This window comes from Tachyglossus aculeatus, chromosome 4, assembly GCF_015852505.1.
Source record: "Tachyglossus aculeatus isolate mTacAcu1 chromosome 4, mTacAcu1.pri, whole genome shotgun sequence".
In the NCBI taxonomy this organism is placed as follows: Eukaryota; Metazoa; Chordata; class Mammalia; order Monotremata; family Tachyglossidae; genus Tachyglossus; species Tachyglossus aculeatus.
Window position 1 is genome coordinate 90,329,765 of NC_052069.1, and position 19,688 is coordinate 90,349,452.

Below are 19,688 nucleotides of genomic sequence, written 5' to 3' on the forward strand. Positions count from 1 at the left end.
GAGAGTGGGGTGACTATCATGTGTTCTTTTTCACTGTTTTAAATTTACATTGTTACAGTCGATGTTTTGGATCTTGAGAATGCTTTAAGAGTTTGACCTTAATTTCTGAGAGAAATGTCCTAAGCACTTGGGAGAGTACAATACAACAGAGTTAGCAGACACGTTCCCTTCCCAAATTGAGCTTACAGTCTAGAGGGGGGAGACAGACATTAATATAAACAAATAATTTATAATGTATAATTTAAAGATTCCCCTCTCAGGGTCGCCCCTGGAGAGTTTCCAGGACTCTACCAGTCTCAGCTATGGGAGGGAGAGTCAAGCGGAGGCCTACCCATTCCATTCCTAGCTTGGCCAGTGGCTAAGGAGTGGAAGTCAATTTTCTTCAAGTCAAGACTCCCCTGTGCTGGGCAGCAGCAGTGTAGGAGAGAGTCAGTGGTGGAGATTCAAGTTTACTGAACAGAAGGAGGCTGTGGTAAACCACTTCTGTATTTTTACCAAGAAAGCACCAGGGATCCACTACCAGAACGATTGCAGATGGAAATGGGGCGTTCTGGGAGAGCTGTTTCCATGATGTCGCTATGAGTTGGACACCACTCGACAGCATAAAACAACAAATAATTTAATTTTAATAAACAATAATTCAAATAATTTAAAGATATGTTCCTAGGCATTGTGGGATTTGGGCTGGGGCAAATATTAAATGCTCAAAGGTCACGTATCCAAGTGCAAGGAGTACCTGCCATCATTATTTTTGATGGTAAATGCAGAGGGGCAGGTAGTAATACCAACTGAAATAAATATTCCATCATCCCATCGCATAATAGCAGCCTCCAATCTCCTTGAAAAGCCGTATTCCCTGAATTAGATCATGTGACTGGCTTTCCATTGCCAGAGTCGGGGCCACTGATGAAAAATCAATGAGAACCATTTCCCAGTATTCTTGGTCGTTTGTCGCCGGCTAGTCACCACTAAGATCTACTGCTGATGATTCAGTGCTCCTCTTTAATTCAAATTTTGGCAGGACTTATTTCACCGGAGGCACCAACCCAACTGAACCTCACCTTTTGGGTCATATTATCCCGTATTCTACTCATCACTCATGTATATCACGACTCTCGTTTACCTGCCTCTGTTTATATCATCAGCAATGCTCCATCTCTTGTTGCTATCTTAAGAACAGTGCTTTGCACATAGTAAGTGCTTAATAAATGCCATTATTATTATTATTATTAATGTTTGCAATATAGGACAATAAACAGGCTCATTCCCTGCCCATGATGAGCTAACAGTCTATAGGGGGAGACAGACAATATATAAACAAGATAAGTATATGTTGGCAACTTGTACTTCCCAAGCGCTTAGTACAGTGCTCTGCACACAGTAAGCGCTCAATAAATATGATTGAATGAATGAAAAGTACTGTGGACTGTAAACTCCCTGTGGGCAGAGTATGTGTCTATGAATTCTATTGTATTGTACCCTCCCAAGCACTTAGTATGGTGCTCTGCACGTAATAAGCACTCAATAAATACCATTGATTAACTTTTTTCTTTATTCACTCAAGTATGTGCTTCTGTATATTATTCCTATCTCTTCTCTCATTCTTAATAGTAATGAATTAATCTATTAATTACTAAATACTTCATGTGAAGGATTTATTATTATTATTATGGTATTTATTAAGTGCTTAATATATGTCAAGCACTGATCTAAGCGCTGAGATGGATACAAATTAATCAGGTCAGGCCTAGTCCCTCTTCCACATGGGGCTCAGTCTAAGTAGGAGGGAAAACGGTTATTGAATCCCCATTTTACAGATGAGGACACAGAGGCCCCGAGAAGCTAAGTGACTTGCCCAGGGTCACACAGCAGGCAAGTAGAAGAGCTGGGATTAGAACCCAGGTTCTCTAACACCCAGGCCCATGCTCGTTCTACTAGGCCATGTTGTTCCTTGGTATTAATTTTTTTGTCTGTTTCCCATTATAGGTTGCAAACTCCTCATGGGCAAGGATGGTGTCCAGAAACTCTCCCAAATGCCCAGGAAATTGCTTCAAGCAGAGCAGGTTGTGATTTTAGTTCCATTTGCAGGGTCTCCAGTTGTCTAGAATGGTGCTCTGTCCTTAGTAGGTGCCCAGTAAATTCTGTCGACCTGCTTGTAATAGTATATTTGAAAATTGAAAGTTGATTCTTTGGGATTTTCCCTCTAGAACTGTCACCCCAGGAAACATCCATAGAGAAAATACTTTCAAAGAAATAATAAGCCAAAAAGCAACCAACCCATCTTCTCCCTCACCCTTCGAATTTGCCAGGGCCTACAGATGACCCTCTAGCTTGCTGTGGGAAGGGAACGTGCCCATTTATTGTTGTAGTCTACTCTCCCAAGGGCTTAGTACAGTGCTCTGCATACAGTAAGTGCTCAATAAATACGACTGAATGAATGATCCAGAATACGTCAAAGGTATTTCAGTTCCTTTCCACCTTCTGATTCCCACTCCCCAGCCTGCTCCTTTGACCCCTACAAAGGTCACTGTCCGTCCTGAAGTTGCTCTCTCTAGCTTGCTTCCTTTCTGTAGGGGACAGACTGCATCCAAGCCCATTGTTGGGTAGGGACCGTCTCTATAGGTTGCCAACTTGTACTTCCCAAGCACTTACTACAGTGCTCTGCACACAGTAAGCGCTCAATAAGTATGATGGAATGAATGAATTAGCTTATCTCTACCCCGGCTCTTAAAACAGTGCTTGACACATGGTAAGAGCTTAACAAATACCTTCATCATCATTATTATTAATTGATGGGTTCTTATGAGGAGCAGCATGTTTTAATGGAAAAAGCACAGGCTTGGGAATCAGAGGTCATGGGTTCAAATCCAGGCTCCACCACTTTTCTGCTGTGTGACCTTGGGCAAGTGACTTTACTTCTCTGTTCCTCAATTACCTCGTCTGTAAAATGGGGATTAAGACTTTGAGCCACACGTGGGACAACCCTTGTATCTACCCCAGTGGTTAGAACAGTGCTTGGCACATAGTAAGTGCTTAACAAATACCATCATCATCATCATGAGCTGTCATTTTGACATTTGTGCTGTCTTAGTGTGCACTAGTGTTCTCTACTCTCGACCTTTCACAGTTTGTTGAAACACACGCACACCCGCAAAGTCCTCCAACAGACATCGCATATTTCATCTTTGCTACACCTCGGTTTGGGCAACCGATTGTACAGAAAATCAACTTTCCGTTGTAGCTGTCCTTTTGATTTCAAGATGATGTGGCTAAATGTTGCGCTGCTCAGTCGTGAGAATGCGGTTGCAAAGGAAAAGATGTTACATGTCATCTTTTCCCCTCCGTATAATATGCCACAGCCCCTGCTTAGCATCTCAGCGTGGCTCAGTGGAAAGAGCTCGGGCTTTGGAGTCAGAGGTCATGGGTTCAAATCCTGCCTCCGCCACTTGTCTACAGTGTGACCTTGGGCAAGTCACTTCACTTCTCTGGGCCTCAGTTCCCTCATCTGTAAAATGGGGATGAAGACTGTGAGCCCCATGTGGGACAACGTGAGGACCTTGTATCTCCCTCAGCGCTTAGAACAGTGCTTGGCACATAGTAGGTGCTTAACAAATACCGGAATTATTATTATTATTCTCTCTGGGTGAATAGGGCAAAACTGCCTGAACGATAAAGTTTCTGCAGGAGTCTTAGCCTCCGCTGAAATGATGGAGCAGTTGGGGAGGACATGTAAGAGAGTCCAAAGGTAAGATGTTAGGAAATCAATAGATGACAAAAATAAAAAGAGGCAGAAGATTGATAAAGAGTGACTTGTCAGAGCCATGCTAAAGAGATGATGAATTTTTTTCAAAAGTTAGAACTCTCCTGCCACCTTTTGCTGATGAATTATCCTTTAAACCCATGACATTAAAGGATTCATTTGGCAGGGAGACACTTGAAATTGATTCTTTTGGTGCAGCAAATCTTTGCTTCTTAAGAAAGGAAGGCATTGCGTGTTTATACCAGCATCTCTGGTATAAAGAAATGCACTCATCTGGGTATTGTCTTGATAAATTACTTGACTCAGTGGTTACTGACCCACATTTTATAAAACCTGTGTGACAACATTGTTGGAAACAGACACAATGCAGTTTTCTATATAAAGGGGAACTACAGTATTCTTGGAGAAAATGAAAAGGAAATAGCGCTTTACAAAAGTATGGTTATTATTCTTTTCTATGATTTGCTAAGCACTTACTCTGTGCCAGGCACTGTACTAACTGCTGAGGTAGATACAAGCTAATCAGGTTGGACAGAGTTCAGGTCCCTTACTGGGCTCCCAGACTAAATCCCCACTTTGCAGATGAGGTAATTGAGGCACAGAGAAGTTAAGTGACTTATCAAGGTCACACAACAGAGAAGCAGCAGAGTCAGGATTAGAAACCAGGTCCTCTGGCTGCCAGGCCCGTATTCTACCAATGTGGGCCAAACTGCTTCTCTAGGCCATGCTGTTTATGGTATCCATTCAAGTGAGAGTCAATCTGGGAGGAAGGAATACCTTATGAGGAGAAAATGTTAGATATTCATGTATTTTCTTGGGTAATGATCAATACTACCTCTCTCAAAAGATGTGTTTTTATTCTAAGCACTTCTTAAATCTCTCCTAACAGCACCAGGTGCAAAAGAATAGGTTTGCACTTCGACATAGGCTGTGATCCATGTTGTTTTTCCTTCTCCAGTTCTGGTGTGGGATTTATTCTTGTGGCTCAATTTCAGTGATGTCAGCATGAGTCTAAAGACATTAGGCCAGAGAAGATTGTGCCCTTTTCAAGAGTGACATAACCCCACTCTTTAAAAGGAGAATGATCTGAATTCATGGCAAACCCCCAGAAGATTTTAGAATATAAGAGCTGTGTGGGGATGTTTTTCTTGGCATACGAATCACATTGTAGTATCTCCAGGGAAAATCTGTCAGGAACAGGAGGAAGGGGCCTGAGGCTGGCCAAGGAGATGTGGCTGAATCGCAACCTCGAGAACTTCTCAAACTGATGCAAAACCCCATACTAGAATTAGCAGCTAGATCCCCAGAGATTTGATTGGATGGAACAGATGCAAGAGAAGGAGCATGGCCAAGTGTGATGATTGCAGCCCTGGAAGTCGGAAGCACCTGGGTTCTAATCCCAGTTCTGCTATTTGCTGCTGTGTGACCTTGGGCAAGTCATTCCACTTCTCTGGGCCTCAGTTACTTCATCAGTAAAACAGGGATTAAATAGTTGAACCGGGTCACAGGTACATTAGAATATAAACTCCTTGAAAACAGGGATCATACCTACCAATTCTATTATATTCTCTCAAGTTGTTAGTACAGTGCTCCGCACACAGTAAGTGCTTAAAAAAACACCATTGATTGTCATTGGCTCCCTTTTGTTACCTGAGTTGTTACCCATGGTAACAATTCCAGCCCAGTATTCTATCTCCAGTAGTGATAACAGCATGCTTGGCGGAACCATGTGATAGTTGACACCATTTTGATCATTAGAAACGGATCACGTAGGATCTTTTCCCTTCCGTATGCCTAAATTTCTCTCTCGTCATAGATTATGGATTTCTTGGTCCAAATCCCTCTTGAAGCAAACCATATTTTTGGTCTGCACAACTTCTTCTGGTAGCTCTTTATGGGCAGGGAATGCATCTTCCAATCCTGTCATATGGCACTCTGCCAAGGGATTAGTACAGTGCTCTACATTTCATAAATTCCACTGATTGTTTGGTGGGTAATAAATACAATACCTAGACTGTAAGATGATAAGATAGACTGTTAGACTGATAGTGAATGCAGTCTCTAGACTGTAAGACTGATAGTAAATAAAGTCTCTAGATTGTAACCTCATCTCTAGACTGTAAGCTTACTGTGGATACAGAATGTGTCTGTTATACTGTTTATACTGTACTCTTCCAAGTGCTTAGTACAGTGCTCTTCATAGAGAAAATGCTCAATAAATACAACTGACTGACTGAATTACATACGATTTTCACCTATTATGTGAAGTTTTTCCCTTTGATTATTTTGAATAATAATAATGGCATTTGTTAAATGCTTACTATCTGCAAAGCAGTGTTCTAAGTACTAGGGTGGATACAAGATGACCAGGTTGTCCCACGTGGGGCTCACAGTCTTAATCCCCATTTTACAGATGAGGTAACTGAGGCCCAGAGAAGTTAACTGACTTGCTTGCCCAAAGTCACGCAGCTGACAAGTGGTGGAGCCGGGATTAGAACCCATGACCTGTGACTCCCAAGCCCAGTGGGTGCTAACTAGTCCTGGTGATAATATTGTGGAAAATTGGTAGACAGTAATTCTGTGCTTGTTCCATCCATAGCCTTGATGACTTTATGAGCTTTAGTCATACACCTTTATTTTTCAACCTGCTGAGCCCTAGGTTCCTCTCAGTTTGTCCTGATATGGAAGCACCTCCAAACCCTGGATCATCTTAGTTGCTCCTTTTTTTTTCTTTTTTTGGTTTGATGGTATTTGTTAAGTGATTGTCACTGTGCTCTTGGTTAGATTTATATCTGTTTGTCTTTCTTAATAAAACTCTCTCTAAAATTCAGTTTTTGGTTTGCTTTGTCCCCTGCCTAGCTAATGACACCTGGAGAGCTGAGCAATTATCCAGTGAATTCAACCAATCTACGAAGATAAATGGATAATTTAGACCCTCCAGTAAGATCCACACTGTCAAATTTCCCAGATAATTCAGACTCCAGTATATTCTGAATGATTCAAATAACACACTAGGATAGAAAGGCCTTGGCATTTCTTTTAATATTAAGGAAATTGCTTCAACTCCAATTTTAATTGTCTCGGATGAGTGTGGAGGCAAGCTTTCCTTTTAGTTGCTAGGAGTGCCTTATGGTTATTTCTTTGTTCTGCAATTTGTTTTGTGAAAAGGAAGATTCATTTTAAGAATAGTTTCTAGGTTCATCCGGAAACTAGTTATTTCCGCCTAATGTAGAGGGCAAAAATACATTTGACAAGAAGTTATCCAAGCTATCCAAGCAGAAAGAGTTTCAAAATTGTTTTGAATTTATATATTAGGATAGAATCAATCGTATTTTTTGAGGGCTTACTGTGTGCAGAGCACTGTACTTCCCTTGGGAAGTACAAGTTGGCAACACATAGAGATGGTCCCTACTCAACAGTGGGCTCACAGTCTAGAAGGGATAGAAAGAACATCTAGTGAGATGCTGGAACAGCTGGTCTTACATTTTTAACTCCCTCTTCCCTCATATTCAACAGATCACCACTTCCCCCACCCTCAAAGCCCTATTAAAAACATATCTCCTCTAGGGAGCCTTTCCTAACTTCTCATCACCCCACTCTATTCTCCCTCCTTTTTGCGTCACCTATGCTCTTAAATCCCAAACCTCCTAAGTACTGTAGTACTCCATCCACCTCCACAACACTGATGAACATACACTTGTGCTCTGCTATTTCCTCTACCTGAAATTTATTTTAATATCTGTGTCCCCCACTATACTGTAAACTCTCTGAGGGCTGGGATTATGACTACCGACTGTTGTACTTGTCAAAGAATCAGTACAATGCTCAGCTTTCAGTAAGTCCTAAGTTTGTGGTGCTGTTGAGTGGTAACTTGAATGGGTGAACCAATAGAATAAATCAAGAACACTGGGAACTCGAATCTATTTTGAGATCTAAATAATTCCTCTTATTGTTTACCCTGGGACAGGGAGTGAACTAATTTGATTTAGTGAGATTCATACAGTTTTAGTTTGATCAAAACATACTGCATATGTCATAGGGAAGGCTAAGTAATCTTTCAAAGCTACAGAGCAAAAGTGCTGCATAAATCCAAACTGTTCAATTAATAATAGAAGTAATAATAATACTATATAATACTAATACTATAATAGTATAACTACCATCATCATCAGACTCTAGAGCAATTATTTTACAAGGATCTTTGAAAAAGTATAATGTGCAATACAGCCATTCAATTATGATTTTTCTCCTACAGAATTTAACTGCTGAATTTATTTCCCAAGACATAATTCTGATCTTCAGTCCTCTCAATGAGACTCTTAAATGAGTGATTTGTCAAATATCAGTCATGCAGGAGATTTAGTTGTGATCACATATTCATTTCAGGCACTTGGGTGAAAGAGAAGAAGATTGGATGGTGTGAAGAAAAGACATATCATGGAAAACAATCTATATTTTTATGGTAGCATGATATTCCCTGCCCTCTAACAAAAGCTATTGGTCTCTGGGAAGGAAAACACCAATGACAGAAGTAGTGACGCTGCGGTGCTTTCAAGTCTGTTTCAATTAAGACAGATTTAATTAACTCCAGCATTAATAGGACAAAAATCACCTGCCCATTGAGAGGGAGAGGGAGAGGATTCTTTGTTTAATTAACACTTGTGACTCCCTTAGAATAAGAAAATGGAAAAAGCCTTAAGACCTGCTGGCCATAGAAATCACCCGATACGACGGCTCTCCTGTGGGGAGGAGGAATCTGAGGGAGATACCTTCCACTTCCAGGTTCTGTGTGGTCAGGAAAGATCCCGATGGCTTCGAGGACACCTGATGGGAAGCAGAGACGTGGCTCATAAGCATGATTTTCATTCAGGACAGCTCAGTGTCCCCCAGGAAGAGCCATTAGGAAAGGATGTTAAGTCAAAGGAGAGCCCCAGGAAGGTAGAAAGGAGCAGGGAGGAGATCCCTCAGGTGGCCTTAGCTAATCTGCCATTCCCTTCACAGAGTTCTGGGCCACAGCGTTAGCCGCATCGCTTTGGAAAACTCTGGAAGGCTCTAAACTCTATCAGACCTGGCTTGGTACAGCCAGCTCTCCGCAGTCCCCCAATCACTCACAAAGCCAATTAACTCTGGCCTTCAGTCTTTCTTCCCAGCTGTGTGCCGAGGGAGGGTGCAGGAGTCCATTTTGAGCCCTGCCACACCACCTGAGTCCTGCAACCAGCTAATAGAAGTGTTCCATGGGTAAATGCAGCCCGATATCCTCCTTCCATTTACTTTTTTCTCCCCTCCCCCTTCGAAAAACAACCGGTCTGTGTGCCGGAAAGCCATTTAGTCAAAAATAAAGAGTAAAATTTTTTTTTCCTTTCGGTAATGTTCCCAGTTCCTCCGGTAGGTATTATGTTCCATAATGTGCCGTGTGCACCCATTTTGTCGCCGCTTTGGGTCATCCTTGCTCACAATTGGTTATTTACTCAGGGGCTTTTGAAATTATTGAGTTGACACATCTGTCAGACGGCAAAAGCAGAAATGCTAAAAGGTCACTTGGAGAGAAACCAGCTGCTCCAGACAAACCTTTCTGCCTTCAAATAGCACAATCATTACAGCCAAACAGATGGGGCCTCTGCTTTCATTCCAGTTTCTTTCCTTCACTTCAGGTATTTAGATACACTACCTTACTGCAGGTCAACGGAGGCCTCCTTGTAATTACCCACACAATAGGCATCTCTCCGCTTAAGAGTAACAGCTCCATTTTCTCTAAATAGGGACCCTGTTTCTCCCCAGATATGAGCTTCAGAATGCTTGCCACAAACTTTCCTATTAACAGATTAGCTTTGACAATAGCGAATATGTTTTTACTACTTCTGCTTCAGTCGTTATGGGATGAGATGTGTATTTTAAAGTGATCTAACGGCTACAAGGGACTTTGGAGGCTCTTGGCCTTGAGGGTCAGAGGGGGAAGACTCAAAATTGGGGTATTTAAGTGCTTACTATGTGCCAACCACTGTGGAGATATGATACAATCCAATCTTACACAATCCCTGTTCCTCATGGTCTAGGAAGAAGGGAGATGAGATTAAATATCTTCGTTTTACATGTGAGGAAACGGAGACCCAGAGAAGTTAAGTAACTTGCCCAAGGTCACACAGCAGACAGTGGAGAAGCTGGGAATAGGACCCAGATCCTTCTGACTCCCAGGGCTGGGGTTTTCCACCATTCATGTTATTCCTCCCTCACTGCAATAGGAGTGTGCCTCATCCCCCTAATCCCCGCAGACCCAGTTAATTTACTGGGGCAGAACGAGGGTAGAGTGAACCTCAATTATAGTGCTAAAGAAAAAGTTTCACTTGGTGTACTTCTCAGATTTGTCAACCCCCCTAAGGCCAGCAGAATCAGAGAACAAAACGTTTGCTCCTTATTTTGCCCCATACAAGTAGTAAAACCATGATTGAACGAATTTCTCCCAATTGTGTGGAAGTACAGGTGAATACTTTAGCACTCACAAAAGTCTGCTTTGTGGACAGTTGGGTGCCCAGCAGTTACGGCAGAACCTTCTAACAGGGACACTCTCAGTTCATAAACAAAGTAAGGCACATGAGAAATTTACAACACTCACAAAGAATTTCCTGCTCCACTGACATTAGGAAGGAAAACTCTTTTATGGTATTGTTTAAGTGCTTACTATCAGCGCTTAGAACAGTGCTTTGCACATAGTAAGCACTTAACAAATGCCATCATTATTATTATTATTATTATTGCCAGGCACTGTTCTAAGCACTGGGGTAGGTATCAGGTTGGACACAGTCCGTGTCCCACATGGGACTCACAGTCTTAATCCCCATTTTACAAATGAGATAAGTTTGCATATTCATTTCATTCATTCATTCAATCGTATTCATTCATTCATTCATATTTATTGAGCACTTACTGTGTACAGAGCACTGTACTAAGCACTTGGGAAGTACAAGTTGGCAACATATAGAGGCGGTCCCTACCCAACAACAGGGTTACAGTCTAGAAGGGATATTAGGCTGGTCTGACATTTTAAATTAATAACAACAATTATGATATTAAAAAGTGCTTAACAATGATAATATTATTTAAACACATTTTATAATCATTATTATAATTATTCATAATTATTATTATTTGTTAAGCACTTTGTCTCCGGGTGTGTGCTAAGTGCTCGGGTAAATGTAAAACAATCAGGAGGATGCGGTCTCTGTCCTGCATGGGGCTCATAGGCCAAAGGGGAGGGTGAACAGGGGTTTAATCTACATTTCACAGATCAATCAATCAATCAATCGTATTTATTGAGCGCTTACTGTGTGCAGAGCACTGTACTAAGCAATTGGGAAGTACAAGTTGGCTACATATGGAGACGGTCCCTACCCAACAACAGGGTTACAGTCTAGAAGGGATATTAGGCTGGTTTGATATTTTAACTTAATAACAATGATTATGATATTAAAAAGTGCTTAACAATGATAATATTATTTAAACACATTTTATAATCATTATTATAATTCTTTATAATTATTATTATTTGTTAAGCACTTTGTCCCCAGGTGTGTGCTAAGTGCTCAGATAAATGTAAGACAATCAGGAGGATGCGGTCTCTGTACTGCATGGGGCTCACAAGCCAAAGGGGAGGGTGAACAGGGGTTTAATCTACATTTCACAGATCAATCAATCAATCAATCGTATTTATTGAGCGCTTACTTTGTGCAGAGCACTGTACTAAGCGCTTGGGAAGTACACGTTGGCAACATATAGAGACAGTCCCTACCCAACAGTGGGCTCACAGATGAGGTAACTGAGGCACCGAAAAGTTAGGTGATTTGCCCAAGGTCCCACAGCAGGCAAGTTGTGGAGACAGGATTAGAACCCAGGTCCTCTGACTCTCAGGCACGCATTCTTCCCACTAGGACACACTGCTTCACTATTCATAAATGATAGTGTATCAAAAACAACCTGTAAACCAAAGGTATCATTAATGGCTGGTAGAGTCTGACCATCGTCAGGGTGCAGAGCACTTTACTGGTACTGGGATGGGAACAGTTTGGCTTAGTAGTGGAAAGAGCATGAGCCTGGGAGCCAAAGAACCTGGGTTCTATTCCCAGCTGTGCCACTTGTCTGCTGTGTAACGTTGGGCTAGTCACTAAGCTTCTCTGTGCCTCAATCACCTCATCCGTAAAATGGAGATTAATCAATCAATCGTATTTACTATGTGCATCATCATCATCATCATCAATCGTATTTATTGAGCGCTTACTATATGCAGAGCACTGTACTAAGCACTTGGGAAGTACAAATTGGCAACATATAGAGACAGTCCCTACCCAACAGTGGGCTCACAGTCTAAAAGGGGGAGACAGAGAACAAAACCAAACATACTAACAAAACAAAATAAATAGAATAGAGATGTACAAGTAAAATAGAGTAATAAATATGTACAAACATATATACATATATACAGGTGCTGTGGGGAAGGGAAGGAGGTAAGATGGGGGGGATGGAGAGGGGGACGAGGGGGAGAGGAGGGAAGGGGCTCAGTCTGGGAAGGCCTCCTGGAGGAGGTGAGCTCTCAGTAGGGCCTTGAAGGGAGGAAGAGCGCTAGCTTGGCGGATGGGCAGAGGGAGGGCATTCCAGGCCCGGGGGATGACGTGGGCTGGGGGCCGATGGCGGGACAGGCGAGAGCGAGGTACGGTGAGGAGATCAGCGGTGGAGGAGCGGAGGGTGCAGACTGGACTGTAGAAGGAGAGAAGGGAGGTGAGGTAGGAGGGGGCGAGCACTGTACTAAACAGTTGGGAAATTATGACACGCAACATAACAGAAACATTCCCTACCCACAAGTGGTCACAAGTGGGGCCCCAGAACTGAATCTTGAGGGACCCCCACAGTTAAGGGGTGGGAAGTAGAGTCCTAAAGCAGGGGCCTGGGAGTTGGAAAGACTTGTGTTCCAATCTCAGCTCTGTCATTTGTCTGCTGGGTGACCTTGGGCAAGTCACCTCCGTACTCTGTGCCTCAGTTACCTCATCTGCAAAATGGGAATTAAGACTGCGAACCCCATGTTGGACAGGCACTATGTCCAACCTGATTAGTTTGTATCTACCCCAGTGCTTAGAACAGTTCTTGACACAGAGTGAGCGTTTAACAAATGCCATTATTATGATTAGTAATAATAATTTATTTTAATGCCTGTCTCCCACGCTAGATTGTAAACTCTTTGAGAGGGCAGAGACTGTTCTACTCATTCTATTGCACTCGCCCAAGCACTTATATTACACACAGTAGGCATAAGGGATGGATTTATTTACACATTTGGAGCCTCTTGTCTCCTGTGATTCAAGAATGGTGTGTCCCGACTAGGTGGGATTTCTTAGTGGCTCAGCTCCAATCCACACCTCACTCTGCCACCCAGATCATTTTGCTCAAAAAATGATACTGTGCATGTTTCCTCACTCTTCAAGTGCCTTCTATTACTGCCCATCCATCTCTGCATCAAGCAGAAATTCCTCACCACTGGATTCAAAGCCCTCACTCAGATCTTTCCATGACTTCTCCTCTCTCCTCTTTTCTCCTCTAATACCTAATCTACTCACTGTACCATGCTCTTACCTCACACATCACTGACCTCAACACATCGGCATTCTCCCTGTCTTCAAAGATCTTATGTGTCACCTTCTCCAGGAAGCCTTCCCAAACTAAATTCTAATCCCTGCCCCTTACCCCATATTCCTTCCCCAATGCCTCTCCCGTGTATTTAGCCCCACCTCTTATTTTAAACACTTCCCTCCCTGCCTCCAAATCCCCACCCATACAGCAGTTATGTACACATCCTTGGTTTCTTCCCTTACCCATTATTTGTTTTAATATCTGTTTCCCTAGTTAGACTGTAAATTCCTTATGGGCAGGGATCATGTCTGCCAATCAGTAGTGTTTACTGAGCACTTACTATGTTGAGCAGTGCACTAAGCTTTAGGGAGAGTACAATACGACAGAGTTGGTAGGTATGTTCCTGCCCACAATGAGCTTACTTGGGAGTCAGAGGTCATGGGTTCTAATCCCTGCTCTGCCACTTGTCCACTGTGTGACTTTGAGCAAGTCACAACTTCTCTGTGCCCAAGTTACTTCATCTGTAAAATGGGGATTAGGACTGTAAGCCCCACATGGGACAACCTGATCACCTTGTATCCACCCCAGTGCTTAGTACAATGCTTGGCACACAGTAAGTGCTTTACAAATACCATTATTATTATTAGCATTATTATAAAGGAGAAAAATTAAAATAAATTTCAGATAGAGGAAACGGGAGAGTTTAGGGATTGTACATAAGTCCTAGACTGTGAGCCCACTGTTGGGTAGGGACTGTCTGTATATGTTGCCAACTTGTACTTCCCAAGCGCTTAGTACAGTGCTCTGCACACAGTAAACACTCAATAAATACGATTGATTGATAAGTCCTGTGGGGCTCGTTATGGGGTAAATATCAAGTTCTTAAGATCTCAGTGGATAGCTGATGCAGAATGGAGGGCAATTCAGTACTTAGAACAGTGCTGGGCATATAGTAAGCACTTAAATAGCATCATTATTAAATATGGCAAATGAGGGCTTAGTCAGGGAAGATGTAATATAAGTAGGGCTTTGAAGCTGAGGAGAGCAAAGGTCTCCACAGCACTAAGTACAATGATTTCCATAAAGCATCATTCAATTCATTCAATCGTATTTATTGAGCACTTACTGTTTGCTCAGCACACTTGGGAAGCACAAATCGGCAACATACATAAATACTATCACAATCAACTGGGTCACGTACTACAATTTTCACCAGAAAAAACTTCAAAGGCTTATTAAACAAATCCTAGCAGTATCAACTCTGAATTTTTCTCCTAGATATTTATAGTTATAAGTAGTACTATTTATAAGCACTCAGGCCTCACCTCATGGTATCTGCCAGGCCTGCATCCCTGCTGGGTGTGAATGCTCTCTCTCTCCCCCCCCATCCCTTTCTCCCTCCCCCCATGAGCTCACCCCACTCCCCTCTGCTGTTTACAGGCAGCGGGGAGGCCCAAAAGGCTCTTTTAGACTGTGAGCCCACTGTTGGGTAGGGACTGTCTCTGTATGTTGCCAACTTGTACTTCCCGAGCGCTTAGTACAGTGCTCAGCACACAGTAAGCACTCAACAAATGCGATTGATGATGAAAGGGCCCCTCAGCAGGGTCCTTTCCCTTTTTCATACTCACATTAAGGTTAAAGGGAACTGAGCACACAGTAATTAGGACCCAGAAACAGAATCTATAATTTTATTTACATATTTTGATGATACTGGCACCTGTCTACTTGTTTTGTTGCCTGTCTCCCCCTTCTAGACTGTGAGCCCATTGTTGGGTAGGGACTGTCTCTGTCTGTTGCCAAATTATACTTTCCAAGCGCTTAGTACAGTGTTCTACACACAGTAAGTGCTCAGTCAATACGGCTGAATAGTCCATTCCAAACTTTTGACTTTCAGGTTATCACCTCTCTCATTCTAGAAAAATGAAGTTAAAACATTCTAGCATTGAGAAGAAAAAAAAATAATAATGATGGCATTTGTTAAGCGCTTACTATGTGCAGAGCACTGTTCTAAGCGCTGGGGGGGATACAAGGTGATCAAGTTGTCCCACGTGGGGCTCACAGTCTTAATCCTCATTTTACAGATGAGGGAACTGAGGCTCAGAGAAGTTAAGTGACTTGCCCAAGGTCACACAGAGGACACGTGGCGGAGTCGGAACTCGAACCCATGACCTCTGACTCCAAAGCCCGTGCTCTTTCCAATGAGCCACACTGCTACTCTAATACCTTTAAATGGTGGCTAGATGGAAATTTTCCAATCACGAGGGGCTAGTTTTATAAATTTTTATATTTCAATAAGAATACGTTTAAATCGGAGGAGCAATGTTGCCTAGTGGATAGAACACAGGCCTGGAAGTCAGAAGGACTTGTGTTCCAATTCCAGCTCGCCACTTGTCTCCTGTGTGACCTTGGGCAAGTCACTTAACTTCTCTGTGCATCGTGAGCCCCTTGTGGGACATGGACTGTCTTCTAGACTGTGAGCCCACTGTTGGGTAGGGACCGTCTCTATATGTTGCCAACTTGTACTTCCCAAGCGCTTAGTATGGTGCTCTGCACACAGTAAGTGCTCAATAAATACGATTGAATGAATGAATGAATGGATGGATGGATGGACTATTTCTAACCTGATTAACTTGTAACTATCCCAGCAATTAATACATTGCCTGTCACATAGTAAGCGCTTAACAAATAGCATAAATAAAGAAGTTTTCCTAACAGTACTGATTATGGTTATAACCAGCTACAGCGTCATTGAGATACATAGGGTCCAAGTTACTTTTAACCATCTCCATTTGGGAGAGAATCAGGGCCTAAAAATTCATAACGCCATTCCCTCTGCCCATATTAGATGCCTTTTATTTGAAGACATCACTGGCAGTAAAATTCACTTCTAAATGCCAGTGTAACTGAAAAGACTTATCTAGGTCCCACAATCCTGGACACATTTTCCATAGGGAAGCAATGTGGTGAAATGGCTAGAACACAGGCCTGGGAGTTAGAAGGTCATGGGTTCTAATCCCTGCTCTGCCTCTTGTCTACTGTGTGACCTTGGGCAAGTCACCTCACTTCTCTGGACCTCAGTTCCCTCATCTGAAAAATGGAGATTGAGACTGTGAGCCACACGTGGGACAGGGACTGTGTCCACCCCGATTTGCTTGTATCCACCCTAAGTGTCTGGCACATAGTAGTAAGCTCTTAACAAATGCCATCATTATTATTATTGTTGTGCAAAAAGGCTGTTCTGTGTTGTCAGTCAGCCAATCATATTTATTGAGTGCTTACTGTGTGCAGAGCACTATACTAAGCGATTGGGAGAGTACAGTATAGCAATATAACAGACACATTCCCTGCCCTCAGTGAGAGTACAGTCTAGAAGGGGAGCTGGACATTAATATTAAAAAAACCTTTTTCATTCAATCATATCTATTGTGCGCTTACTTTGCAAAGTACTGTCCTAAGCACTTGGGAGAGTACAATATAACAACAAGCAGACACATTCCTGCCCACGATGAGCTCACAGTCTAGATGGATTTATTCCAATGCTTGTTGTTTTATCTCTTGCCTCCTTGTCTCATTCTTTACCAAGCTTTGCTCCAAAAGAGTTGCTCCTTTCTTGTTAGTGGTAGGCCAGGCCAGTCTAGTCTCAGCAATTCACTGTCCGTTTTCAGCTTGAATAAAACATCATCTGAGACTTTTTCCTACAGTGCCTTTAAATATTTCTTCTGCCCTCCTTATTTGCGGCTTCTCTGTTTCCACCCTCCATACAGTGATGGATCAAGTATCTTGTTGAGGTTCATTCTCCTCCCCTGTTCCACCCAGCAGCATATCTGTGTTGAAGTGATCGTGACTTTAATCTTAGCCTGTTTATGGGACACCTATGAGGCTCATTAAATGAACGCCAGGATTTTGTGAGAAAACCTTTTACTTTGCATTGTAGATTTAACATGCTGAAGACAGTGTTTAATTTTTGCAAGACGACCAGTCAGTCAGCCAATCGTATTTATTGAGCTCTTTGTGCAGAGCACTGTACTAAGCGCTTGGGAGAGTACAATGTAACAATGCAACAGACACACTCCCTGCCCACAGAGAGCTTACAGGCTAGAGGGGGAGACAAGGAAGACAGTGTATCACTTGGAGTGCACAAAGGTATGTGAAATAAGTATATGAGTGTGGCTCTGGGTGTCTCTGTGCCCCCTTTCTGCTTCCTCTGTCTCTTTATAATCGTCAGAGTAACTTAGCTTTGTCTCACACCTATATTCTCTCTGCTAGAGTTAACCTAAAAGGGTACCTCGGTCAAGCAACTAAAGGTACCTCAGTATGTTAATGAGCTCAAAATCTATAAGTGATTAAAATGCAGAACATTCAGCTGACAGAGTACACGAACTGGAGGATGTTATGCTTTGGGCCTATTATGCATAACTTCACAGGTGGATGAAAATACACGCAAACACTTATGTAGTCCTCTAATGCCTAGTATTCTCATAATCCTCACCATCGTCATTTTCTTCATCGACAATATTGTGTGCCTACTGTGTGCAGAGCAGTGTACTTCAGAAACACAGAGCAATAGAAGACAGGTTCCCTGCCCTTGATGAGCTTTAAATCTACTGTTCAGGTCTAATGACCATTAGATTTGAAACTCATCAAGCGCAGGAAGCTCATTAGATTTAATGAATATTATGGACTGGCTGACCTTGTCCATATCAAATTCATCATTGCCTGTTCTAACTCAGCCCTCTCCTCGGCCAGCCAACGTAATTTCTCTATCGTTATTAATTCCCATGCCCATTGCCCTCGCCATTTGTTTCTGACATTTAACTCCCTTTTCAGCCCGTATCTACCCCCCCACCGCCCCCCCACATCGCCTTCATCTCTTGCCCCTAAGGATCTGGCCTCAAACTTTATTGAGCAAATCGAAAACGTCAGGTATGATCTTCCTAAAATCTTTCCAGCAATTCTCCAGTCCTTCCCTGCTCCTGTCCCTTCTTTGTCTCTCCCACCTTTCCCAGCAGTATCTCAAGAAAACATCTCCTGCCTCCTTTCAAAATCCACTCCCTCCATCTGCTCCTCCAACTCATCCTTTTATACCTTCTCAAAACACTTACCCTTTTCCTCCTTCCCTCTCTGACTGCCATCTTCAACTGTTCACTCTCCAGTGGATTCTTCTCCAGTGCTTTCAAACTTGCTTAATTCTCCCCAATTCTAAAAAAAAAACCCAACCCTCCCTTGACCCCACTACTCCTTCCAGCTATCATGACAATCTCCTTCCCACCATTCCTCTTCAAATTTCTTCAGAGTTGTTTAAACCCACTGCCTCCACTTTTTCTCCTCCAATTCTCTCAAGTCCCTCCAATAATAATAATAATAATAATGATGACATTTATTAAGTGCTTACTATGTTCAAAGCACTGTTCTAAGCACTGGGGAGGTTACAAGGTGATTAGGTTGTCCCACAGGGGGGCTCACAGTCTTAATCCCCACTGTACAGATGAGGTAACTGAGGCACAGAGAAGTTAAGTGACTTGCCCAAAGTCACACAGCTGACAATTGGCAGAGCCAGGATTTGAACCCGACCTCTTTCCACTGAGCCACGCTGCTTCTCAATCTAGCTTCCGCCTTCTTCACGCCATCAAAACTGTCCTTTCAAAGGTCTCTAATGGTCTCCTTCTTGACAAATCCACAACCTCTATTCCATCCTAATCCTCCTCATCCTCTCAGATGCCTTTGACACTGTTGACCAGCCCTTCTCCTGGAAATATTATTCAACCTTGGCTTCACTAATGAATAAATTGTCCTCTCCTGGTTCCCCTCCTATCTCCCTGAAGGCACATCTCCTCCAAGAGGCGTTTCTGGACTAAGCCCTCCTTTCCTCTTTTCCTGCTCCCTTCTGTGTCACCTGAACTTAATCTCTTTATTCATAACCCCTCCCAGCCCCACAGTACTTATGTAAATATCTGTAATTTTTTTATATTAATGTCTGTCTCCCTCTCTAGATTGTAAGCTCACTGTGGGCAGGGAATGTGTCTGTTTATTGTTATATTGTGCTCTCCCAAGTGCTTAGTACAGTGCTCTGCATGAGTAAGTGCTTAATAAATACAACTGACTGACCGACTTGCTGGCCACTCACTCTCAAGTCTCTTTCACAGACTCCTCCTCTGCCTCCCACCAACTGTGGGAGTCACTCAAGGCTCACTTTTGGGTCTCCTTCTATTCTACAGCTACACACCCCTTGACAAACTTAGCTCGGATACTCATTTACTCCTATGACTTCAATTACCATCTCTATGCAGATGATTCATTCCTTCATTCAACTGTATTT

The 19,688-nt window shown here is 42.6% G+C and overlaps 1 non-coding gene across 1 annotated transcript; it reads left to right on the forward strand.

Moving 5' to 3' along the window:
• The first annotated feature begins 250 nt into the window (after positions 1-250).
• On the forward strand, positions 251-388 carry LOC119927559. Its single transcript, XR_005450552.1, has one exon. It is a non-coding gene; the product is annotated as a small nucleolar RNA SNORA7 (small nucleolar RNA).
• The last annotated feature ends 19,300 nt before the right edge of the window (positions 389-19,688 follow it).